At 42.5% G+C, this 22,783-nt stretch overlaps 1 protein-coding gene across 4 annotated transcripts in view; it reads left to right on the plus strand.

Moving 5' to 3' along the window:
• Window positions 1-22,783, plus strand: part of LOC132958198 (pre-B-cell leukemia transcription factor 1-like) — a 60,402-nt gene that overhangs the window by 21,954 nt on the left and 15,665 nt on the right. The window lies entirely within an intron of this gene.

A 22,783-nucleotide genomic window follows, 5' to 3' on the forward strand; every position in this document is an offset into this window, starting at 1 on the left:
ATAGTATCTTATCAGCTCGGTGCCCATCCCTCAAACCGCTCTGTGGAGAATAATGGTCCTCTGAGCATTTTTCTGGTCATCTTGCTTTAGCGGATGCACACATAATCTTTAAGTGTACAGAGCCTCGGCTCCATGAAGCCCTTCCATTTCCCTCTGGGGAGGCATCCATGCATCTTTTAAGGAGTCTTCACATCAAGCAGGCCTGAGCAGAGTACCCTGCAGTCTCTCCCTCAATTATTAAAGCTGGGATTTTGATGCTCTGTTTTAAGTTAGCCTTGGAGGAGAAGAAGCAGCCACATGCAGAGGACAGTAGCCTTAGCCAAGGCTTACACCCCTGCCCTGCAGGAAGAGGAGGATGGTGACGATTTTCTACGGCAATATATTAGAGGAGTCTTGTTTTTAATGGAAACTGTGAGGAGGTTTTGAAACATTCATATGGATTTCATATTGCAGATCTTCCCTCTTCAAACAGAATGATTCACTGCGGCCTGCATTACAGCTTTTCCAGGCCTGCATAAGATGTCACTGTGTGATATGAAAAAAAGGGGGCTGCTTCCAATTATAACAGGGGACACATTTGCTCACAATGTTTCCTTTGATTGATGTGTGAAGGCTGCGGTCGGAGCTCTTACCAAGTCCAAATGGCTCGGATTGAAACATTACTTATTGACTCAGCCTGACAAACAATAACATCAAGAACAGACAACAGTGTCCTCGCCGCTGGTTGCCATAGAAGTGGGAGAAATGAGCGATAAATCAAGCAAACACGAGACAGGATCTCACGTTTTTCTCATCAGTGCTTGTAATGTACGATGAAGTTATTGAGCGCACAATCCCACGTGGCCTTGATTTGATGCCATTGTTTGTTTTCTCATTTAAGTGCCAACGGACTCATGCAAACTCCTTAAATTGTTTGCCTGATGGCGTCAGCAGCTTCACATAAACTCCATCCATTGTCTGTGTGAATTGCAGCTGCCCTTAACTCTGATTAAATATTGATATGGATGTAAACACTGGTGCCATATTGAGTTCTTTATTCAGAGCCACAGTCTCCCTCTGCAGTGTGGAGCGAGCGGCTGCGCGCTGAGAAATAGGTCCATTGTTTCAGGGCTCTCTGTTGATTTATGGTGACAAAATAAAGTGTTCTGACACCGAGCTCAAATTAAGGCTCAACCAAGGTGTCGGTGAATTTGAATAAATCCTTCTTGCCAGCGCGAGCTAACACACACGTGCTGGGTTAGCGACACACATGAAGCCGTGCGGCTGTCGCAGTAATTTAATGTTGTCTTCCACACACATAAATATTCTCTGGTTGAAAAAAAAAGGCAGAGGATTAGTTCGCTAATTGATAATTGACAAGATTTATTCAGTGTCAACAATCAATCAACACAACGCTCTTTAAAGTGGTCTGGTACATGAAAGCTAGTCGTGTCTTTGAGTATTTGATTTGCACAAGTGTGGGCCAAAGTTTGCCCCACGTGCATGTAAATAGAGATTTGAGGAAATGTGTATTCATTTATATTCCTCTTATGCAGGTCAAAGGTCATTAGATGATATGTTGGTTATGTACTGCTGCAATACAAACACATTACATTCTTAAATAATAATATACAGTTGTTTTTACATCTTATGTCTGATGCACCGATTGTGAAATCAGGGCTGATCCAGAAGTTTAAAATAACAATTTAGCAGATGGCCTATTTGTATACAGATTTTTTTTCAATAATTCTTTGTAATCGTTTGGGTCTGTTTTTTTTTCTTCGAATGAGCTTTAAAGTTAAGTCTAGTAGTCTCTCCTCTTGAAATGGGTTAGGGTTAGCTTCTTTCAAGTTTGACCATGAAAACATCTCAGAGATTGTCAAAGAGATGACTTCCTCCGCCCTGTAAGAACCTCCTCTCTGAATCTCTTGAATCATGTATTCAAGCTTGCCAGCATGAAATTGATGCGACAGCAGATACTCATTGGCTACTGAAACCGGTGCATGCTACATGTCTTGAGGATGGCCAATGTTTGCCAACAGGGTAGATATCTGCCAGAACTGATGTTCAATCTATACATTGATATCCCTAATTTCAACTCCAGTTGTTTCACATTAAAAGAATTTGTATGGAGAGCAGAAGCTTGCCTTTGCCTGAGATACATTTAAAACAGATGCAAGGCATGTTTCATTGAAAGGCATTAGTAATCAAAATTGGCAGGAGAATTGGAAGCAATTGGAAATAATAACAAAATGAAAACAGTGGCACTGTGATTGACTAGCGAACAGTCCAGGGTGTACCCTTTCGCCTAATGGCAACTGGGATTGGCTTCAGCCCCCGCGACCCCAAACCTGAAAAAGCGGTATACATAATGGATGGTAGATGGATGGATGAAAGCAGTATTTTTGTTGGAAATAAAATTCCAGTCCCTACTACTTTCAGAAGGTTTCTGTTAATGTGGTCAATGAAACACTTCCTGCACAAATGTTCCAAATTGAAAGCCAATTGGCGCCCAACAAGGCATAGACCCGGTAATTCCAGCTCTGCTGTAAACTTGAAGGACACTGGAGAAAGTGTTGAGTTTGTTGCGGATGTTTCCAATCGCTATTTCACCAGGTCAAGAATAAAAAAAAGGGGGGAATAATTGTTGGATGAAAAGATGCTGAGAAGTGAAATTCAAGTCACTTCCACGTGGTTATTTTTGGATGAAATGTCAGTGAAACTCAGCACTTTACTATAAAATGCTTTCGGCAACATATTCAGCACAATCCCTCCGATTCCTGGTAGTATTAATGTTTGAATATGTGCAGGAAATGTTGAGCTCTTAGTATAAATTTAGTATAAGTGATTGAAAAACAAAGTGTGAGCCCTCACAGGAGGCTTCTCCCTCCCGTACCATAAAGTTATTTTCATCTGGCTTGTTTTAGAAACTGGCCTTTATTTAAAACAAGCCAACATCATTATTTTAGTCCCTTCATTTACTTGAGATTTTTGCTGTACCCAACCATCAGTCAATCTGCGAGACAATCTGGTGACACCATCATCCTTGCATCTGCAGATTAGCTTGAGGCACGATGGAGCTCTCTGCCACCTGCGTCTTTCATCCTGCACTGCAATAGTTGCCACATACTGAGATAATACCACTGCAAGGGAGACATTTTCTTCCCTTCTCTCTTTCTGTTTTTCTCTCTTTGTCTTTTCTCTGAATAATAGATCTCCCGCCAGAAGAACTTCTTTTTCCCCTCACTGTTTGCCTGATAATGTATCTCAGGGTCAGCTCAGCAGCTATGTGAAACAGGAGCATTATAGACTCTTACTGTGAGGCTTTACAAGTGCGTATGTGCATACAGTATACAGTGAGCCGTGTCTGAAATGCCATGCTCCTGGGAGGAGGAAGCGATCCACATATAAGAAATGAATGAGGTAATGTGCTGGGAGGTAATGGCTTTATGCAACATACTGGAACAGAGAAAGCTCATTAGGAGACTGGAGCCTTAACCCCAGAGCTGCTTGCCTATACTCCCTTTGTCATAGCAGACTGGTGGAAGCCAGGGAATTTAGTGCTGGAGGGGGGGAATCCATTTTGGAGGGGTGAATTCAATACTGGGAGTCTTTGCGCAGAGGCACAGGTGAGTTATTTTATGTATGAAATGGCCTGTCTCCAGGCAGCAAACCAGCCATGTCCCCTCCTCCGGCACCAAGGCACAATCAATAGGAAAGCACTCACTTTTAATATGATATAAGTGACCTATATTTCATGTTAAATGTGTGGAAAAGTCAATAATAGTAGGTATTCAAATCTCAATCCTCAGAACAAGTAAGTGGTTATTGGCTTGGTATTAAACCTTCATACTATATTTCTACCAACTAAACTATGTCCAAATGTCAGAGTGCAGACAGCTGCCCTCAAATATCTCCAGAAATGACTCATGCCAGCGTCATTTTCACCCAATCTTTTGAACTTTTGCGCTGTGTTCAAGTGTTAAGACAAAGGCGATGTGAGGTGAGGCGACCCCACAGTCGGCCTACGTCACCACTAGTTCTTTGCCGTCTGCTTGGTGTGTCAGGGTCTTTAGAGCAAATACAGTCTCTGCTTCAGTTCTTGAAGTCTGTTTGAACTCCTTCAGTTGTACTCGTGTGACGACAAACATAATCCCTGAGTGGTAAAATGATGGTATTGTGATACACTTCATAACTTACAATTATAGTCTTTAAATGTAGGGAGTAAAACTGGATTTTAAGATCAAACGAAGCACAATAATCGTGCCACAGGAATTGCTTTTAAAAAGTATTTTCTAGTGGTTTCTAGTACCGATAGTATTAGCCGATATTAGCATATCTAGTGACTACTAATTTTATTGCAGATATGCTCCAATGTTGCTAGATTTATTCATGAGTCAAATCATTTCCTATGATCATCATTGAATTAAAAAGCGTTTCTCTTTCACCAGCAGAGGGCGCTATATGGATTACAACAAGTATTATCACTTTCCAGAGTGTCGAGCTGTGACACACGTACATGCGCAGTAACTTTCCAGTTGGGTGACCATTTCGTCTTTTGTATACTGTTTATCTTTTCCCAAGTGTTTGTGTTTATATATGTTATATGTGACACAATAAATGTGTATATCTATATCTATCTATAAAGATAAACCAAAAAAAGATATCGGCCAATATCGGTTGGGCCCTATAATTTATACAGTCTTTCTTTTTATAGGCATGTTTTAAATGAAAAAGTCCGTCAATCAATCGATGAATTAATCCATAATTTCAACATAATCCTAATAAATAGATATTAACAAAAGTATAGCGTTTTCTATTTGAGCTGAAACTCGCTACTCAGCCCTTTGGTTAACCGGGTTTTTTATTTACTGTAACTGTAAACTTCACATCCTGTTCAGGGAGCAAATCCCCCCACAACAGAAATCTTCTCCTGGATTTGATGGGGATGTTGTTGTACAGCGAGTATAGTGTTCTGTTGGTAGCTGCACACACATCATGGGCAGAAAATCCAAGGATGGGCTTTGTGCCATCTCCAGTGTTATCACACATGAGTGGACAGCACATCAGCTGACTGAAGTGTGCTGCAGTGTGTGCACACTCCAGTGATGGTGTCAGCAGTATAACTCAGCGGATAACATGCTTCGATCATGTTTGGTTTGTATGATTGAGACGTAGTCGGGGGTTCATCTCTCTCTGCGGTGGCAGGATTTGTTTGGCAGGCAGGCGGCCAGGCATCACCAGGTTTCTGGCGAGCGTGGAGGCTGAGTTTCCGGTCTATTTCCAGCGCTGCGTGTTCATTCTAGGTGACTGGGGGGACTGTGTGTCATTAAAGGCCCGTCCTCTGCCTCTATCCAAGTGTGAAATGCTGCGCCTTGGAGATGCTGGTCTGCTATTGTTTGTTCGACCAGTTTGTCGCCACTCTGTAAAGCCATGGGCAGAAGGTTAGAGCTGCTTTTAGAGGTCAAAACACCCTGGGCTGCTTGAATCCATTGTTGCCTTTTGTTATTTTTAGCCCAAAGTAAGTGTATCATCTGCATATAGAATCACTGATTTTTGCTTATTTGGTTTTGGATGGAGTTTGTTGCTGGAATTAAAATGAATGCGTCTACAAGACCTACAAAAGCAACAAAAATCATCAGCAACAAGGCTGATTATTTCTCTTTAGTAATATCTAATGCTTGTATCCAGCAGAATAGGGTCCATGTTACAGCACACTGCTTAATTAGTCTTTATTTACATTTCTTGGGTAGACTCTCAATGACCTGTTAAAACAAATAAAATTAAATAAAATTACACCAAATTCGCAAAGAGGTACAATTTTGTCCACAGGTGGCGCCACAAACTAAAAGCTCCTCAAAAGAGCTTTAACTTATTGCTGATACCCTTATGACCTACGAAAGCAAACAAGACCAGTGAGAAGATTTACTTAATGTATTTATTTAGTTATATTTTATGCCTGAAACCACTGCCACCAGGCCGATTTCGGACAATGCTCAACAGCACGCTGCCTAAACAGCCTTTCATTTTCCAGAGATTTACAGTGATTGATATGTTGGACAGGTAAAGGAAAGAGACTTCTTACACCAAGATGAGATCAGCAAAGCGATAAGACTTACTGCCAAGACTGAAAGAAATGTCCTCACAGAAGCTTTAAGTTCTCTTTTTGGACGCTAAATATGTATTCATTTGATTAATTTGATTAATTAGACTGCGTGGCTTAATTGAAAGACTAGTGTAGCTTTCTCATTCACCGTCTGTAAAGACAAATGAGCCTGTTGGGACATATCACCATAACAATAAAGCCAGCCAATTATCCCCTTGTTGACAGTTTCCAAAGCATTTCATAGTTGATTCAAAGATATAAAACTTTATTGGATAAAAATATCTGCGACAGAGCACTGTATGGTTTTCTTGGCTGTCTATATTATAGGTCCTTCATGACATTTAAAACTTGATTGAACAGGAGTTAGAAATCTGGGGGCAGTATATAAAATGAGGAATTTATTAGACTTTGTGGCCTTTTTTGTGTAGTGTGTGTGTGTGTGTGTGTGTGTGTGTGTGTGTGTGTGTGTGTGTGTGTGAAATATGGTATAGAAAGACAGATGAGCTCTGTGTGGGTTTAATGCTGCACTCGGTTGGTAATGATGCGCCGTAAAGAGCAGGTAACAGATGCTGAAATAAAAGGAGCATGATATATCAATATTTAGCATAACAGATGGGATGTGACATTTTATAATGCCAATAATCCCCGGCTGACCCTGGAAGACACTAACAGAGCAGTGATTTGTACATTTAACTACACAATGGTACCAAACTGGTGCTTTTATCTGTTCTCTTTCAGTTCAGCAGGTGTAGAAGGTGGATTTTCCATTTTCAGGGTCATCTTCGTATAATGCACTGACTTGAGGTGTACATTTCTGCACAAAGAGTGATATGTTGTAGACGGGGTTCAGGGAAGGCTATAAACCCCCCCGTGTTAAGCCTCTTTTTCCTGAGGCAGGTGTGCATCCTCAGCCACGAGAGCAGAATTTAAAAGGAGCCGGAGAGGTAGGCTCTGCGGGGAAACCAAAGTAGGAAGTCAATAAGGTCTGAATGTTTTATGAAGGCGGAGGTATTCAGATCACAGCTCTGCCGACAGAAAGAGCAGCCTGCTGCTCATACGAGGAGACAGAGAGCAGTAGAGGGTCTAAATCTCTCCCTGATTTACCTCAATCCTCATTAACACCAGGGCGGCGTCTCGTTACGGTTTCAACTTCACAGAGGAAGACGGGAATGTTGTGAATGTACTGTCGAGTTTTCACACTGAAATGAAATCCAAGAAATTGTGTTGTAAAAATAACCATTGTGTGTTTATCTGTTCTTTTTTGTTAAGATTGAAGTCATGAACCGTCTTTAAGGTCACATATTATGAAAAAAATACTTTACCATGTTTCACTAACACTAAGTGTCGCTAGCCTGTCTACAAACCCCCCAATGATGAGAAAAGTTCATCCTCTCCGTCTTTTGCCTGCTCCACTTTTCAGAAAATGTGTGTTCAAACAGGCCGTTTGGAGACATTTCCTTCATGACATCACAAAGGGCAGTAACCCCTCCCCCAGGTGGGTGATACTCCCACAGCTAGGTGTTTGTTCTGCCCCCTGAGTCTGCCTTCTCACTGTAAACTTAAAACTAGAGCTAGAAGAAGAGTGAGAATGGACTACTATTCATTAGGTTGATTCTAATAGGACTCTGAGTGTTGCTCTTTGTGTGGAAATAGTCACAGCTTTCATAACAACTTGTTCCTCCGCTGGAAGCTGCAAGTCTGGAGAATAAATATTAGGTTGATATTTATGTCAGTCTCTTGAACAAAGGCGCTACTCAGTCCATGCAGGGCTGAAGCCTCGGTTGACCCCGAATCATCTCCGTCTGCTGTCCTCACTTCACTTAAACTTTCCCTGAGTGTGTGTGTGTGTGTGTGTGTGTGTGTGTGTGTGTGTGTGTGTGTGTGTGTGTGTGTGTGTGTGTGGTGCATAGACAGACAGAGCGTCTGAGTGGCTCTTGTTTACTTAGGGAAGTTTTCTATTGATTATGGCGACAGAGTGCATGAAGGACATGATGTTGTGTGAAGCATCAGCTGAAGAATAGCTCATTTTGTGATGAGAACTGAAAATAGCCCATCAGCGGCTAATCAAATTAATGCATGCTTACTGCTGCCAAGATCTAATTAAGCATGCTGGCGAAAAATGCACAAAGACACCAAATGACATGGGATGAAAAGGGAAAATATTAATTTGAGTGGGAAACAAATATCCAGCAGGGCTTTAATAGATTCCAGGAAATGTAACACTGCCGCTGCCCTGCTCATTCATGCTATATCGCCCGAGCGTGCTGCAAGAAGCAGGTGCAGCATTGCAGAAAGGTCGAGGTTGCTCTTTTGTGAACATTGGCCGGCTACACCGAGGGCCGGGACATGTCCACAATAACAGACCTTTTTTATGTCCTTTTTCTCCCCCAGCGATGCTCCGCTGGCTCTCATTGCAATTAAAACCAAGTGTCCATCAGAGGCTATCTCTGCTCTGTGTGGCCCATATGTTTGGGTGCTGATAGAGCGTGGATTACTCTGTTTGGGACACAGATAACAGGCTGTTTATAACCTTGGCAGAGTCTGGGGCCTAATCTGGCAGGAGCATATTTCCCCTTGCTCCCCGATAAAGGCCTGTTAGCAGCTTTATCACACGGGCAGATAGAAGTCGAGCCAGAGCGAGACGAGCACAGCACTGAGCCCAATCTGGCACCGCACACGGTTCTGCTGCTTTATTTTTAGAAGCCTTGTCACACTACCAAACACACACACACACTCATGCATGCACACTCATATTAACACAGACACAAGCCTTGCTCCTTGTCAGAAAGAGCAATTAATTTCTGCATCTGCCTTCTTGGGCAACACAAGGACCAACTAACAAATTAAAAGAACAATGTCTTCATTCATCATTTGAACTTTCAGAGTTGCCTCAGCATTCAGAAGAACAGAGAGATGAAGGCCATTCGCTCTTGTGTTTTCATGTAGTTTGCTATATATAATGTAGAAGCTAAAGCTAATTAGCTGGGCTTGGAAAAACACAATGTACCCGTGTTGTTATTGTGTTTGTGTGGGTTCTTCAGTGCACTAGTATGAATGGGCATCTCAATTATTCTTATCCCTGGCTGAATAAGAGGATGGTTTTATAGCTGTTTTCCTGCTTACACCTCTAAGTTGCTCTGAAAATACGTGCGAGCATGCTCTGCTATTTTCTGTATCCTCATCTTGATGGCTCTGCGTAGGCACAATTAGAGAGAGCGCTCCTTTCACAGCCGGAGAAAATTGTCGTCCTCTGTAAATTGCTTTTGCCGCAGCTTAAAGAAGATCTCTTGTTACCCTCTCATTCAGTCTTTTTTTTTGCCTCCCGCTCTCCTCCTCTTTCAGGAAAATTGCTTTCTCGCAATCAATAGATTGCTTGCTGCACTTAGGGGTAAATACAGGTAGACTAGAGCATTAGCATAACATTATTCAGACAAGTGTCAACCTCTAGGCAGTTAGTGCTGCATCTAAGCTCAGTGTGAGGTGAAATGAAGTGCTACAGAGTTGGAGAAGCCGCCGCTGCTGCTGCTGCTGAGAGGAGATGAAATTGGCTAAAAGTGCAGGAAAAGATGATGTACTTCAACATTTCTGCACTGGCAAAAAAAGCATGAAAATGTGCTTCAAGGTGACACAGTTTACTCCCTGTTATTTAGGTGGCGGAGGTAGATCCAGGAGTCTCTGGAGGTGTGCAGCATGTAGGTCAGACTGGCCTCTTCATACAACTGCAAGACTTGCAGGATGACGGAGATGGGAAGCAGCTTTATTGGTGCCATGTTGATATATGGTCCAGTGACACGAGACTGAAAACAGAGCTTGATGTTGGATCTGCTACAGAAAATTCTTAATGCTTTTTCACTCGAGTCAGTTAGCTCAAATTAACCTCACAAGCATGAGTCTAATTAAGTTTCCTCATTGAAGCTTGGCACCCGCTCCCCTCCTCTGCGTATGATTTGATACCCTGTGTCCTCGGGGAGGGGCTGTGGAGAGCAGCAGGCGTGATCTTTCACTGGGGGAGACTCTCTCTCTCTCTCTCTCTCTCTCTCTCTCTTGCTTGCTCTCCTTGCTCGCCACCCTTTTCTCTTGTCTTTCTTGATTGACAACAGGGGTTCCTTCTGACCTACATTTGCATCTGCTCCCTGACCCAAATAGAACCCACGTAATGAGCCACTCTGCCATTTTTTTTTTTAAATATCCTGAGTTGGAACTTGTGTTGCGTTCTTCCTGCAGGGGGGAGTTTAGCTTCGCGGTGGTAGCAGTGTCCCCGGGGCTTTGTGTCTGGAGCTGCACAAAGACACCGTCCCATCCAGACGCCTGCCTGCGCGGCCACCCAGGCCATTCTGGGTCATCTGATTAATCTTCACGGTGATTACTAATCGGCGACTTGTGCTAATGTGCTGTATCACCGAGGCACAGAGGCGAAATCATCAGACAGATTTCAATCTTGTTTGTCGGGTCATCAGTTCTCCTGAAGTGCCTTCCCAAATATGGCAATAAAAACCAGAATCCATTCAGAGTGGAAGGCGTGCAGAGCGTCGGGCTGTAATATCATCTGACTGTGCAATGAGCCCGTTATTGTTTCTCTCCCAAAACACCAGGATGAGCCGGCGCTGGCAGCAGCTTGTACACAAATAGAGAGCGAGAGATCCCCTGGGATCCCACTGTGGATTCCACGAGCGAGCGTGAAAGCCGTTTGGTGCTCTCAAGACATGAAGCTGTGTGTGTTAGTGCAGCAGCCGTCACAGCCAAAACCTGTCTGATAAACAGAATCATCACACCGGAAATATGAGCTGCCTCTTGATAAAGACACTTTGTCAAAAACATAGAGAGGAGAGAGTTCTCTTCTCCGACACATTAAAGTGCATTTAGAGAACAAATCACCTTTTGTATGTTTTTTTACAACACCGTCAGATCTTATATGTGAGCTTTAACAATGCTTCACAGTGTTGGACATGCTCCCACTGTTAGGGTTCTTATTGAATACGTCACATGCATCACATGCATGTACTTGCAGAGGCATTGTGAGTGGATTGAATTTCACTTCAGGAGAACTATAAATTTAGACTCACAGGAACAACTGTGGAACTTGTTTCCTGGTTTCATTTCCTGTCTCTTCACAGTGGGATTTTCTCTTATCAGCAAGTGTGATATTATGTGAATAATCTCATTTTCCTGCAGCTTTCATAATGACAACCTCGCACATTTCTGATTCAGATGAACATCCTCGCTGCCGTAAGTGTTACATTTGTGCAAGATAAAAACCTGTCCCTTTTGAGTGAGAGGGGAATGAGACATATTCTTCTAGAAATTGCCTTTTCTTTTCATTCATTTCACTCCGGCTTTAGTCCACCTCATTTCAGATTATATTGCTCCCATCTGTGCTGAACAATCAGAAAGGAAACCTTTTCCAGCGGTTGCATTAGATGGCCTTTCATTTTCCTTGGGCCTGCAATCATAATGACATAATGTAGTGCATGAGCCTCTGCAGAGCTCTTCTCTCTATCTCTCACTGTGGATACTCAAGTAGCTTCTCTTCCTGATATGTAGAATACCAAATCCTATTATTTCTCCGGCTAAATAACACCGCTCCCAAAGGCGTTGTGTGATGTTTTAATGAGAGCCTCCGATCCCCGATGCTCGACGCTGTCTTCTCTGCATTTCCTTAAACTGCCAAGTAAGAGCCCCATTAATAATTCAGCTCATTAAAGTGTGTAATTAATCTGGAGCTGTGTAACAGGGAGAGACTGGGGCGCAGGGAGAAAACTCTCCAGGGGGGCACAAGAGAAACATTGGGCTAAGAGAAGCAGCACACCCGCTGCGATGGAACCAGTTCCCCGGCACACAACCAGTCCTCCTGCATCATTTATCTGGCAGGAAAAAGCTACAGAGAGACAACGCCGCCACTGCTGCTGCTGCTACACACCAGACATCTTCAGGCAGCTCAACCAATCAACAATGCAGCGCGAGTGCACACAGTGCTGTGTGTGTGTGTGTGTGTGTGTGTGTGTGTGTGTGTGTGTGTGTGTGTGTGTGTGCGCGTTTGTGTGTCCTTGTGCATCTGGGGAATCTGCTCTGGTGTCTGTTTACTGAAGATGTTGAAGGTCAGTTTCTGGGTTTCTTGGAAGACTGTTTTGGTCAGCACAGATTTTCTCAGAATGTAAACAAGAAAATGTAAGAGTACAGAAATCGTCTCATAGATCTTGTTTTATTTTAGTGGTTTTATTTGTCAAGATGCTTTTGTTTATTACCTAATATTCCAATTTTACAATAAATCATTGTAGATAAACACGTGTAGGAAAGAAATATTACCGAATAGGGATGGGAATCACAGAGTAACTCACACTACGATACCACACAACACGGCACTTAGCGATACTTTGTTTTACGATACAACACAACACGACACTAAACAATACTTTGCTATAATACTTTACCGTCCCCATTACTAAACAATCAGTAACTATAACAATCCCATGAATAACTGTCACGTCTAAAAATCTCTAAAGATACATCGTCGTTATCACTGTGGTCATTCAAGGCTTAACTCAAAGTGACCATGTTTACACAACAAGTTAATACTGTGTGTATAATGCTCGTAGTATTTACTTCATCATTCATTTAAAACAACTTCAAAACGTACTATCAATAAGCAGTCACTCGGAGGGTAATCAGTGCAAACAGATAAGGTAGCGCTTTATCATGACTAACAAGCAGCCAGTATGCTACTGATTAGCATGCTAATAAGCAACTAGTTAATGGTGAATACTGTGACCTTCATTTAAAGGGATTTAATGAACCACACGCCCTGTTTAAGGACACAACATAAACACTTCAGGTCAATAGGGTTGAGTTGACAATTGATTGACTGCAGTAAGCAAAGATGATCTAATCGGTATCACCATGCTTATCTTCATATAATCAATACAACTTGAAAATACAGTTTTCCATAACATCCATATATAGATGCACTTTAAATACTCTGTCTGTGTTTTGGACTCTCATTTGAATCCTTAGTCTTAAGACGTGATTGGTGCTATATATTTGTTATAATAGAATATCTGAGGTTAGCTTGGACAACAGCTAGCATTAGCATCAACCACTTCTTAGCTAAGATTATTTGTTATTATTATAACACAAGATATGAAAAGAAGACTAATGAATTACACTTCTGAGAACAGCATTGAGCTCACTCTGAGGGTGACGTCGGAGGCAGCTGTGTCAGTATTAACAGCATATACAGATACTTTTGAGCGAATAGAGAAAGAGTGTTTTTAAGTTTTTCTGCGACAGACCTGGTTACACTGTGTTAAGAGACCTCTCTGGTCGTTAACAGGGACTCACTGTATTGGCCAGAAGATCCAAAGTTTCTATTCTGCATAGTATAAACATTGGCATGACTATCTCAAAAGCATCAAATAAACAAACACTACATGAATATAAAACTTTATTATTTCATTTTTTTTAAACACATGAAATGGTTTCACTCCCTTAGGACAGGGTTACTATCTGAGTTAGATTTCCACTTTCCTGCACAGAGCCCAAAACAAAGTGTCTGACCTGAGCCTCGTGTTTGTTTTAGGTGCTTCAGGTAGACCTCGGTAAACAGTGGCGTTCTCGCTCAGCATGCCTGCTGCCACTCACCAGCCCTCAGCTGCTCCAGATGTGGCTTAATTTACTGCGACTTGGCTAATCACGGTGATTAAGGATTAATTACTGTTAATCACTTTTACATAAACTGGTTGGCAGTGGGAGAGCTGTGCTCGGTGAAAAATGCCACTGAAGTGTGTGCAGATAGCGAGATGGAATTGGACGGCGCTGGAGGCTGTTATGAGTTTTAGTTCTGTGGTTTTATTATTGCAGTGTTTATATTCCTTGGCCACATATTGAAAGGATGTTAAACTCCATTAATTTTCAGTTAAAGCCAGTTGAATTGTTTAAGGTCAATTTTAATTGAAGTTAGATTTAGATTTTTGAAGTTTTAGCATTCTTAAAACTCAACATATTCCTGGCTGGCAGGAGGGACATCGTCAATATTCAGCCCAGCAGTCGTCTCCTGGTCAGCCGGGACTGAACACACGCTGCTGTGCTGTGTGAATGTCCTGCTGCAGGAGATAAGAATGTGAAGGAGCATAACCACTGTGACTTCCATTAACACAGACTGACAAGGGAATCACAGGGACATCAGGGGGTCTGGGATGAGGCTGACAACAAAGCCGCTGCTCTGTGCTCGTACCCCCGCACCCCCTCCTCCCGCCCCCTGCACGATCTGAGGGTGGCAGTGTGGTCACCTTCCCTCCTTGGCCTGGTTTCACACTGACATGCTCGTCTGCTCTCCTGAAGGAATGGCTTTAATAAGGTAGAGCGGATCAAGGCGACTGTTAATGACATGGCAGGCCCAGTCAACACAGTGCCCGGGGCCATGGATGGCCCCAGTCTGGTGCATGCTGCTGGACGCTCGCTATCTCATGTGGGACACTCAGGACACTTGTCTGGATGCTCTTTAACTGCTACCCATCCTGTATGTGAGCCGAGGAGCTGCACAGTGGGATGAACCCGACCCCGTTTCCACTGAGCTGGTTAACTTTCTCTGCATTATTCTGTGTTCATCACATGCAGTACAACAAAAACATGATGTGTAATAAACAACCGTAAATGTCGCCTGTTGTTGTGATATCGAGCAAATATCTGTTATTTTGATAGCTTGTTGCCAAGGAAATAAAAAAAAAGAAATGTAAGGAAGGAAAATCACAATTTGGTTAAACTTCTCACAGCTCCTATACACACTTACCTATAAGCTGTTGATTTTGTAAAGTGCAACCAAAGAATTGTAAATTTAAAGGCTTAATATGTGATTTTTCACACTTAAATGTAATAGAAATCAAGTGTATCCTCTGAAAATAACTCTGTGAGTAATGACTGTCTACAGTGAGTGTAATACCCGAGTCCCACTGTCTGTGATGCTTTCAGAGTTTTCCAAGTCATATCTTCAGTTTGTTTACATCGCCGGGACGGCCGGCCGGCTCATCCCCTGTCGTATAAAAGTTGTTTAATTGAGGGATTAGAGAAAAGAAGAATAACATACTGTACTCACTGCTTAACTGAATGTCACGTAAGCGTTTCTAGATCACGGTCATTTCAGGTAAATTTACATGCAGTGTGAAGATACGAGCATAATACAGATCACTAGCATTAGCATGCTAACACAACAATGCAGCGCAAGTTGTTTTGGTTTCATTTTGGTGCTCAAGGGCGACATCTGCTGGATCAAAAAACGGCATATAAAGCCTTTAACTAAGAGGTGTATGACTGTGTCTTAAACGGCATCTTTGCATACTATATATACTAAGTATGGCGTCAAATTGAGTACGGAGTGTGTTCTTAATTCATTGTATGCAATTTTGTTTATGCAAGAAATGCCAGATCTATACTAGATTGGCCATCATTTTTAAGTATGATTTTGAAGCTCACTCATCATATTCACTCAAAGGATGTTCAAATATCTACGTAGCTGTATAGGTGATGAACGTATGTGTTGTTGTTATATTCTATAAATGGCCTGACTCTAGCCTGGTGCTAACTCAACACAGCTCAGACTGTTAAAAAGACGATTGATGAAGTCAAGTGATGCAGAGAGGACGTGTATAAGTAAGTATGATACTAACTGCACCGTCAGGTTAGTAGACAGTACACATTATACTAAGTAAGCTTGTAATAGGGAGTAGGTTAGTATGTGGTTTTAGACAAAGCCGATGTCTATTGTGCCAAAGACTTTATCTTATCTGTTGGCCCTTTAGCCTTGGTGGACCTTATTGTAATTACCTTCTTCAGTGGTACCTGAAGATGACAGGAGTGTGTGTGTGTGTGTGTGTGTGTGTGTGTGTGTGTGTGTGTGTGTGATCAGTATTTATAACAAAGCCCAAGCTGCTTCTTTATCGTCTGAACTGGTGGTCACAAAGTGGAAGGACCACATAAAGGATGAGAAGGCAGCAAAGCGCTTTTAATGTGAAGGCTGTCAGCTCTACTCGCCTCAGTTTTCACCCCGTGAAGAGCACAGGGCCTTATCGCTTTAATTGACTCTTTATCTCTTTGTTAATTTCCTCTTTAGTGCATTAGCTCCCATTCTACCTTTTGATATGTCATTTCACATTGGCTCTTGTATGACTTACAGGAGGTGGCTTTATAGATTACCATATTTCATAAAAAGGCAGATTTCTCTTTTTAAACAACACTGTTATAGAGCTTAGTTGCTTCTTAATTGTCCATTAACCTCGGTGATATTGTCTGTTAACCTTATGATGAAATGCATGACTTTGAGTCCACGCTTTGATAGTAGATCCAGTTAAATGATTTTATTCTTAACACATCCCAAAGCACTTTTTGTGCATATCTAATAAGTGTGTGGTAAAACGTTATGTTACTGGCATGAGTTTCAAGACTGGCGACTTTACAAAGGCAAACAGAGGGGACTTAAAGGAAGCAGGATTTAACAGTTTGATGCCTGTCGTCTTCCTCCTGGTCTATGTTGGTTCTCTTTCCATTCCAGTACACTTGCGACTGTATAATGAATTATGCCGATGTTGAATTAGCATGTAGCTGTCGCTTCGGTGCTGGTGCTTGCCTTGTGACAGGACCACCATAGCACAGGCCTACGTGGAGAGAGGGGGCTTCCACTGTGATTTATTAACTGCTAAAGCCACAATGAAGTGTGCCCACTGAAGCACCAATGCAAACAAATAGGGCCAGAGCTGTCACTGTAAATTCATGCAGACAGGCCGACCGCAGCCTGACCAGAAAGGGTTAATTATGCAAAAGCATTTTGGCTTTCAAGGCAAGTTTCTGAGCACGGACTGATTGTATGAGGCAAGATTACATCACGGCTGCATTTTGTACGACATGCTGAATATCAGCATTGTACATTTTGACAGAAGACATATTTCTTTTTATTTTGTTTGACAACCTCAAATGAGTATTTTTCACTGACTGATTTGATTTTTTTTTTTTAACGATGCAGGATGCCATAACAGCAATGTTTATTCGAACCCTGAGATGAAAGATTTTCACAGCTAATAATGCTTTTTGAATTTGAAGTGTCAATTTATTTCAACTTTGCAACACCCAAACAATTGTCTCAAATAAAAATAAAAAGTCCTCCTCCTTGTACACATGTACAGTAATAATCAGACTCAGTGCAGGGAGCACAACATCTGACTAGAACAGCCTCAAAAGTGTTGATATTATTAGATCCTCTTTGGCTCTACCTCAGAAATTACCACATGCCAAATGCTACTGCGGTTTTTTTAATGTCTTTATTATGCTAAAGATTATTACTGAACATGGCGAATGACTAATAAATGTGTGCCATATTAATGTAATTTTTTAATATTCATGGAGATTCAGTCTCTTGGGTAAAGGAGTGAAATAATCAGGATCCTATGGACCTGGTTGTAATAGTGTTTAAGTGGTTCTGTTTCTTCGCTCAGTATACCACTCAATGAAGATCTGACATGGCTATTAGCGTTTGCCCTTCACAAAGTTAGCAAAGAGCCGTACAGGTAGGCAGCTTTTGCACACACATGCAATCCAATCCATAGTGGTTCCTCACTTCACAAGCACTCGTCAGATTTTTGGGTGGTATGATCATCTGTTCTGCATGGCTTGCCAGTTTCCACCATTGAGTGTTAGCAAAGAGATTGATAGCTTTGCTTGTAGAGCGTAAATTATGAAGTCTGACATAGGTTGAACCTTCACCCCCACTCCCACCCAACCCTGTGCCCCGTGTTTGAATAGTTGTTCATATTTCAGATGATCGACAAACCCTTTATGGATAAGAGTAATGTATTTATAGGCTGGATGGTGGTCGCTGCATATACTAAAGACCTACATCTTTACTTTTGTCCCCCCAAATAAACTACTTTTGCGTCTGTTGCAAATTGCAGGGTGGACCACTTCCAGTTTGCCAAAAGAGATTCTCTCATGAAAGACAAACATGACACTGGGAAAGTCTGAATAAGAGGTTCACAAACTGAATTCATTTGTATGACATTGCAACAGAAATTCAAAACTAATATACTGATATAAATATCACAGATTGTTCTTTGGCTCAAAATTGCTCTTAGAAATGTCAGGCCAGGCTCTTGTTGATCTGCCTGGACACGTTTACACCTGACCAGCATCGAGTGTCACTTTTGGCCGCCTCTCCCCGTGCTTCTCCCTGTGATGTAACACTGAGGATCACATTTCAGCATCTGGGTGCGGAGCGCAGGGGCCTCCAAAGGTGTCCGCCCGTTTGAACCGATGGCACCCAGTCTCTGTCAAAGGCCTTTATGTTTGACCGTCTATCTTGCTAACTGTGACAGAACAGCCCAACATCATTAATTAAACATCAGCCTTTCCCACAATCACCGGATCGCCATGACAGGCTGCCATGCCAACAGTCCCCGTCGACATGCCTTGGAAATCTAGAAGGGGATTACATATGGTAATGGTTTCTGACAGGCTGCCATTTGCCTCTGTTAATCTGATAGGAGTAGATATCTGGACTGCAGAGCATGGTGTGTTGTAACTCTTTGAGTTTGATATTGTTACGCCGTGAAAAAAACGGAATCATTTTGAAGATGCAAGCAGTGTCCTGGAAGAAATCTTAATCCCCTGACAAGCTTTTGATGGGATCCCAAATATTGTAACTGACTCAAACGTGTATTTTTAGACCTGGATCCTGCTTGTATTTGCTGTCAATTTCAATATTTCTCACATTTATGATCTCCTGTCATATATAGCGTGATGGTGTGACAATCTTTAACAGACCCTGGTGATAACATTCCTCCAAAGAAGCTGGTTACGATGCTCGCCCCAGGCTGCCAACCCACTTTTGTTTTTCCATTCCCCTTCAGAGAGAAGACTGAGTTTATTCTCAGGTCTTTGTTCAATTAAGACTCACCCTAAATTCAGAGCTGCTCTGAAACGTTATATCTCTCTTGCTGCTTCAGTTAATAATTTAATACCAACAACTATCTTCATATGCGGCTGTGAGCCAATCTTCTCGAATGACTAATATATGGGCAACAGAAAACACATGCTGAAAACAAGCATCAAGGGGGGAGAAGAAGGGGGTTTAGGCAAGCTGCTCTCCCCCAAATAGGGACGTAAATCATCTCCGAGCGTCATATTCGGAGCTTATCCTAAAAGAGCAAAAGCTTTTTTTTTCCCCCTCTCAGCCTACGTGGAAATGAAATAAATATTTCCAGATAAACAAGCAGACAGTTAAACATCCACCTCTCCGAAAGCCAATTGCCCTGTGCTTTTATTAAATATCGATTTGATTTGTAAAAGGCCAGATGCTGCGAGGTTAAATAAATGTCATGTTCTCCCGGTCCAGTTTACTTTTCTTGTCTGCTCAGTCGGAGACATTTTGTCTCGCTGTGTGTACACAGAGCAGGGAAAAAAAAAAACAACGACCATCTTGACCCAACATGTCCATCCATCCAGAGATGCATTTACAGGCAGACACACTCGATCCTTTTAATCCTGCATGCCTTACCTTATCAGTAAATTCATCAGCAACCCCAGCCAATTCAAGAGTGTTTCTGTTCGTAATAACTGATGAAATAAAGCAAAGCAATAAAAGCCTGGTGCATGCCTCTTTGTGAGAATTGCTTGTCAACAACAGCAGGAAGGAATAAGGCATCGTCTGACAACAAGCCATCTTTGAAACGCCTCCAAGAGGGAAATGGCATCCATTAGAGACATACAGAAAATGTGTGTTCACCGAGGGAGGGAGGGGGGTCCGAATCACACAGACACGCAGACACACAGATAATTGTTTATCCCTGGGAGAACCTTCAGTGTTTGTTTGCGGGTGGCTAAGTAAGTTCAGCAGCACTATTGGACAGGGAGCGCCCGGCAGACCCAAGGCTCGACAAACATTAGGATGAATCAATTAGTCCGCCATTAGCCAATAAAGTGGCCCTCACTGAGTCGTGTAATTATGACCCACAGCAAAGCCGATTTTATGGAGTCACATTATCCCTTTCTTTTCTTTATTAATTTTATTTGTTTGAGATAATCCCCTCCATGGTTTTAATTATGTGCTTTAGATTCATGGTGGAATAAATAAATCATCATTTGCTTCCATCGTTTCTGAACACTGCTGTTTTCTCCCAATCGCAAGACCGTCTCCGCTATTCCTGTCATGTCTGAAGGGATCACACTGATTATTCCCGTGAATTAAAAATGAATGCAGTCACATCCTTTTTCTGCGAGAGATCCACCTGAACCCCACTCGGAGCAAGTTTCCCCGATTAGATTGTACGATAAGCGATGGCAGGAAGTGCTGATATTATAGGCAGCAGCTACTTAGCTTGTTCCCAGCTCAGAGGACACAGTGTAAGTGTGACAATGTGCTGTCAATGAGGGATGACAGTACACAGCCAACATGGCGTAATGCATTGTTCCTTCCCGGGTCCCTCCTGACAGATGCTCTCCAAGACAGCTGGATCAGCAGCAAGAATGGCGCCGGGATCCGGGGCTGAGCCGAGGATGTGATACGCGGCTGATTAGCGAGGGGGATACATGTGTCAACGAGCGTGGCGCGGGGATCATGCCGCACTTCCTGTTAATTGTCACTTACGGCGCATTTTACCTGTTTATTTTGGAAACCTATAGGACTGTTGAGTGTAGCTATTTGCTTTCCATTTGTCCATGACCTTTTCTTATTCCATCTTTGTGTATAAAAAAGTCAGACTCCTTAGATTTTTCCCTTTTTCCTTCCAAGAGATCTCCTAAGAAATGACCTTCTCTGCTTGCTGCGAGCCTCTCTTACGAGACTGATGCTGAAGGTGCTTCAAGCCAAGTAAAATAAACACTCGCTGAATGTTTAAGCGGGAACTTGGCTGAATCCAATCGTTTCTGTGGACGCAGGGAATTTTTATGTTCCACTTTGCATTTGAGAGTCTAGACGTTTTATGAGTTCTGGATGAAATTTGGCCTCGTTTTTTTTTTTTTGGTTTTTTTTTAACAGGAGAATCATCTCAGTGATACGCCCCGTTCAAATGAGTGCTGGTGCTCTTTTACTTCTTATTTTGAGACATTTTTCCAGCCAATTGTAGAAATATAACTCTTACGGGAGACAATTAGTGAGTCTTGTAAAGTTCAGGCCTCGTTTTCATCCACCTTGGAATACCTAATGTAACGTCTTATTGTGCGCTTATCGCTGTATTTTACTTTTTTACATTTTTGGTCTCTGAGTATCTGCTGCTTTGTCTTCTTTTCCTTCTCAGAATGACTTCCAGAAAAGTTCAGAATCTTTTTCTTCTTTGGGATATTGTGGTGTGCTCTCTCCTTAACACCCACTTACCCCAGCTATTTATGAGGTGGTAACTATAGAGAAAAATGGCCCCTCCATACTGGTGAGCGTTCAGGAGCTGGGAGCGACGGGGGTCTCTGTTGATGTACATTAACTAAAGTGGACAGGCGGGTCTCGAGTTTCTGATGTAGCAGGTTCGCTCGGGTCATAGCTCGGCTGCGAGACGCGGCTGTGTGGAGGTAAGGCGAGTGTGAAGCCATCCGAGCTTTTCCTCTCCAAACCCGTCCATACATTACAGGAGTGATGAAGGAGTCTGGATAATGAGACAGGATGTTTGTACAGTCCTGCCACCCCAAGAGCCCCCCCCCCCCCCCCCCCTCCTCCAATACTCCGCCCACACTCAATCTACCCCCCGCTGAGCCTGTGGCCTGAACCCCTGACCTCTTCCACTCGCCAACAGTTGCCATATTTGCATTTCCAGTCCACTTAACGGCAAGATGGGGTTACTTGGGGAGCCCCCACCGCTTCTTCTGCTAATACAGCAGGCCTCATTCTCATCCCAGTGACCCCCTGCCCAGGCCTACCAACCCGGACAGCAGTCTGGGGTTAATGCACCAAGCACTCCTATTGTCTCTGAATTAATGAAGTGCTCCCCGCCTGTCCCTTCTCATTCAATGACAACGAGACAAATGACGAATGGTAACATCTTAAATGGCTATCGACACATGGGGGGGGGCTTAATGTCACAGAGTCACTGCTCCTGTTAGCACTGTGGCCCCCCTGTAAGGAAAACACCGGATGCCGTCGATTCACTTTCGATGTCCACTCTGGGATCAATTTAAAATCCTGGCAGCAGCTCACTCCTCCACACAGGAGAAGGTGTTTTATATTGAAATGGATGTTTTCTCAGATGGAGGAGGACGAGTCTGAGCCGAGGAGTGTTTGCACCTCAGAAAATGGAAGGCTGGACTCTGATTAATTTAAGAATGGCAAGGGAGACCTCTAGTGGAGAGCAGAGGTATCCTTATAGATGTGTTTTTTTTGTTTCTGAAGAATTTAAAGATTTCCTTTTTAGTTTACCTTTCAGTGTACTGTGCATTTTAATAAGATGTCACGGTTAAAACAGATTTGAAAAAACGACTCTTACATTGAAAATAACAGAACTAAAGGACATGGAGCTGGAGGAAGAAAGAGAAAAATCAGACAAATGCAATAACGTTGTGTTGCTGCTACACTTACAGGAGGTGGGAAAACAATATTTCCCGAGCAAATAAAAATACTTCTTGTCAATCCAAGCCAAACTTTTATTTGAATAAATGAAAATAACACATTAAATCTGAGGTGTTATCTCGCAATTTAAAAAAAAAAAATTATTGTTCTGATCAATAAATCAATCAATTACT

The sequence above is a fragment of the Labrus mixtus genome, chromosome 3 (assembly GCF_963584025.1).
Source record: "Labrus mixtus chromosome 3, fLabMix1.1, whole genome shotgun sequence".
Lineage (NCBI taxonomy): Eukaryota > Metazoa > Chordata > Actinopteri > Labriformes > Labridae > Labrus > Labrus mixtus.